Source organism: Branchiostoma belcheri, unplaced genomic scaffold (assembly GCF_001625305.1).
Source record: "Branchiostoma belcheri isolate BF01 breed outbred unplaced genomic scaffold, Haploidv18h27 scaffold4, whole genome shotgun sequence".
Taxonomy (NCBI): domain Eukaryota; kingdom Metazoa; phylum Chordata; class Leptocardii; order Amphioxiformes; family Branchiostomatidae; genus Branchiostoma; species Branchiostoma belcheri.
This window is the reverse complement of record NW_017804020.1, coordinates 7,932,117-7,936,334: the sequence shown is the minus strand read 5'-3', so window position 1 is coordinate 7,936,334 and position 4,218 is coordinate 7,932,117. Positions and strand designations below refer to the sequence as shown.

Sequence of the window (4,218 nt, the reverse complement as noted above, 5' to 3'; positions counted from 1 at the left end):
ACACACACACACACACACACACACACACACACACACACACACACACACACACACACACACACCTGTGAGCGTATTTTACCTGTCCTCTCTCTCCCAGCTGTTTCCGTCAGTAGGCCATATAGAAGATACGCAAAAGGTAAAGCTAAATTTACATAATTTCTTCAAAGCGTTCTCACGGTATGTTATTTGATGTTGCGCACGTATGATACACGACTCATGCCCGTAGCCAGGGGGGGTTCGGGGGTTCGGAAGAACCCCCCTACAAGGCTCAAAGGTCCACTTTTTGGTCCACTTCTTATGTAAAGGTCCGCTTTTTGGTCCACTTTTTATGTAAAGGTCCACTTTTTATGTAAAGGTCCAAGATTTTTCCTGAAAAGATGTACTGGAATCATAGAAAACTGCTCCCTTTCTCATGGAATAAAAATTTATCTCTTGGAAATCCACGAAATGCTATTTTAGAAGGTTCATTTTTCAAAATTTTCCGGGGAAGCATGCCCCCGGAACCCCCGAGGAACCTCGCGCCTTCGGCGCTCGAGGTCCCTCAAGCAGTGGGAAGAACCCCCCCCCCCATTCAAAATCCTGGCTAGGGGCATGCACGTAGTGTTCCAACTTTGGTAGGTTCTACATGTACCTTGAACGGAGACATCAGGGATGGATTCTTCTTCTCCGCTCTTTCCTGTCCTCCATCAGTGAGTGGAGTTCTGCTGTGCTGATGTTTCTGAGCCCAGCATCCCGCTTCTACATGTAGACTCCGATAATCCACCCTGTTTTTGCTCACCCCATGTACTCGCACTTAGCCTCCTTCGCAGACTTGTGCTTCGGCGGTGCTATTCTTATTTTTTTATCTTTTTTTTTCTCGCTCTACTTCTTTTCTATTCATTAATACCCAGCTTTATTCACCTTCCCAGCCTACAAAAAACTGCATTTCTATTAACACCTTCCAATTCATATATCTCGCAAAATGTCGGCCATTTCATACTCCACTGCACATGGAAAAGAAATCAAACCCAACAATAACTACAAATGTATATATAAAGTAGCATTAGCATCACTTATTATCATTCTACTGTTTACTGTTGTTATCATGTTCTTGCAATTAGCCCTCGGGCATGAATTTGCAATAAACTTTCTATACTATTAATGTTAGTACATGGAAACAATGAAATTTAGGCCTGATAAAAAAATTTCTATTTGTATCCCTCCCACTCTGCAATCGGCGTTTCACCGTTGCCCGGAAACTGACGCCACTCAAATTTGTTCACAATTTATCTGTCTGATTTTAAATGTCCCTTGTCTCTGTCCACACAATTTCGTGATATTTATAGATATCACGGACGAGATAAGGACAACATCACCCTTTTTATAGCCTTTCCTGTGTATATCGGAATTATAAATGTCAAAATATTGGTCAAAAGTCATCTACCCGATCTTCACACACATTGGCAGGGTACTCCAACCTCTAAAGTGTCTATTCATAGCCTCCACCAGGCCTTTCTAAGGGAATATGAATCGTAGAATTCGGCGAAAAAAGAGAGTAAAATTGGCCAAGGGATTCCGGCCGCGGGGAGGTCGTTTCTTTGCGCGGCCAGTCAAACCTACAAGGCGGCCAAACTCCCCTGGCGAATATTGTCCTATATATAGCGAGCGTAGCCTGGTAGAGACTATTTAAGTATTTATTTTATTTAGTCCAAATTTAGAATATTCTATACGCTGACCCATGGTGGAAGATTACATATGATGTTTGTTTTTATTTTTGGCATGAATAAAGATTATGCTGTTGAAGATTACGTTTTTTAAATTTTGTGTGAGTGGAATGTGATACAACGATTCTACTGGATATTCTTTTTTAAGGCCATGTTGATTTGATTATATGGATGACATCCTCCGGGAGCCCCAAAACTGATGCGCGCGTGCGAATAAAAAAAAAGTTTTGCAAAAAAAAAAGCTCTTTTCATTATGAAATCTACGTGGTCATGAGGGTTGAGCAAATGGCACAGAATATGGTTTGGCGAATAATCTAGTCTTCAAGTTCATTTCTTTACAATTTCATCTTTTTTCGTTTGATTTTGGCATTCTACGACATTGGTATAGTTTTTAGTAATTTTTTTTGTAACTTGTGCTATATTTTTGCTCATTTTGCAACTGTTTTGTACGATTTACAGTATGGTTGAAAACTTTTTTTTTGGGGGGGGGGGGGACGGCCGAAAATTCTTGCGCACGCGGATGTCATCCATATAATCAAATCAACATGGCCTAACCTGGAATACAAATTAGCATTCTTCCGATAGATGGAAGGGGTGGGGATGGAATGCCCATGTTGGGGGGGGGTGTATATTGAGTGAGGAGGGGGGATAACGTTGGTTTCCTTGACTACAACCCGTACACAGACTGTAGTCTCCACCAGACTCCTTTGCAAGCTGAATACAAAAAATCGGCCTAAAAGGAATGAAACTGGGGAGTTAGCCGATCGTAGAGGATCAAATTTGACCGTCTATGGCCGAGCTACTTTCAAGGACAAAACGACGAAACAGACCTCCACACGCATTCATAGACAGTACATAGAGGTACATCTGCTAAAAAGGTTTATTCCGAAGAAAAATCGTACATTGGTATTTGCAGAACGTCAAACATAGCACAAAATGCTTATTCCCGCTTAAGGCCTACTTTTAGGGACACAAAACAAGAACCCAACCTCTACAAGCATTCATTTGATAGACAATGCAAAGAGTTACCTGTGTCATGACATGATTAACTCTGTCAAGATTTAATTAGATAAATGTTATATATATATACATATATTTATCTTGAATATGAATAAAATCATATATTACATCAAACGCAAGACTTGTTTGACCAGTTACCATGGCAACGATCTGTTTTGACCGGAAAGAAAGCTATTTTGAGGAATTGTGGGTACTATCACTGCAAAATCTGAGCCAAATCTATTTTTTTTACCTACGCCACCATATCCTTGCAGACATTTGCTGTTAATAACCTATTCTCAAACAACGTCTGCATTATAAGATATCCACCTTAACCCTTAAGCTGCCGGTCCCGGGTATATCCGGGTTCACTATACATCCCCTGTGTGCCATGCCCGGGTATATTCGGGATAGGGTATTCCCCGGGATAACTTAGCACAGCTGCATGTTTCGCGCCCGCCGACCAGGAAGTCACTGGCGGCGGTAAGTGAGGGCAGGTCAGAGGTCAAAGTGGGTTGCGTAATCACCGATTACGTCATCCCACAATGCTTTGCGGCCTATAATTGCCAAGATGGCGGCGGCGTCGTCTGCCGAGGCTTTGTTCTTTTGTTTACGTGTTTTGGGCGGTGAATTTGGACTGTTAACACCAAAATGACGACGTTTACCCTCGAAGAACTGTTGTAGGAGGTCGCTACTGTTGATTTAGCCTATGGTTGACGTATATCTGACGCTGATTCCATTGAGAGTAGTGAAAATGAGACGGATCGTGTTAGCAGACGAGAGGGAATGTGCTCACATGGAACCAGATAGCATTGGTGAATGTGACATCGGCCATGGAACTACTAATGGCCGTGGTCGTGCTAGGGGTAGAGGTCGGGGCCGAGGTCGGGGGTGTGGAAAAGGCCAAACAACAAGGGAACGCGGCACTGACAGGCGAGGTTGCAGCCGGCCAGCTGATGGGGATTTAAATCCCGGAGCCGCCCATCAAGCTGCAACTGATACAAGATTTGATGGCACAAACTGGCAGAGGGGGGATGGAAACAGCCTGACCAAGTCTCCCCATGTTTTCACTGCACAAAGTGGATTTAGTGGCAAGTTTTATTTCTATTTTATAGCAGCTTTTATGTAAAATTTTCCATGGTATAAAGTATAATATTATCTTTTTATTGCTTTTTACCTGTTTATTGCCTTTGTAGTTTATATTGTCAAGTTGAAATATATTCCTAGACATAGTATATACAATAAGCTTTCATATGATATGTAACAAGTATATATACCATCGATCACATAGGTACAGGAAGGAATGTATTATGTTGTATACATTAGTTGGTTCAGCACCAAGGACAATATCCATCATAAACTTACCTGTAATGATACCTGAGTGCTGTATTTTTACTTGTATGTAGTTCTAATAGTGTCAGGACATGTCAGGATCTGTTAAGTCAAGGCCCAAGTCATTCTGTGGTTGCTTATTGTTGATTGTATGGAAACAAGGTGGAAATTGTACATTTTATTG

The 4,218-nt window shown here is 41.7% G+C and overlaps 1 protein-coding gene across 1 annotated transcript in view; it reads right to left on the bottom strand.

Moving 5' to 3' along the window:
- Nucleotides 1–2,573: 2,573 nt before the first annotated feature.
- LOC109477090 (phthiocerol/phenolphthiocerol synthesis polyketide synthase type I PpsD-like) overlaps nt 2,574–4,218 on the bottom strand; it is a 28,542-nt gene continuing 26,897 nt past the window's right edge. Inside the window, exon 8 of the transcript XR_002140640.1 lies at nt 2,574–3,032. The gene's annotated coding sequence lies outside the window, so the exon portion shown is untranslated. The remainder of the gene's footprint in view (nt 3,033–4,218) is intronic.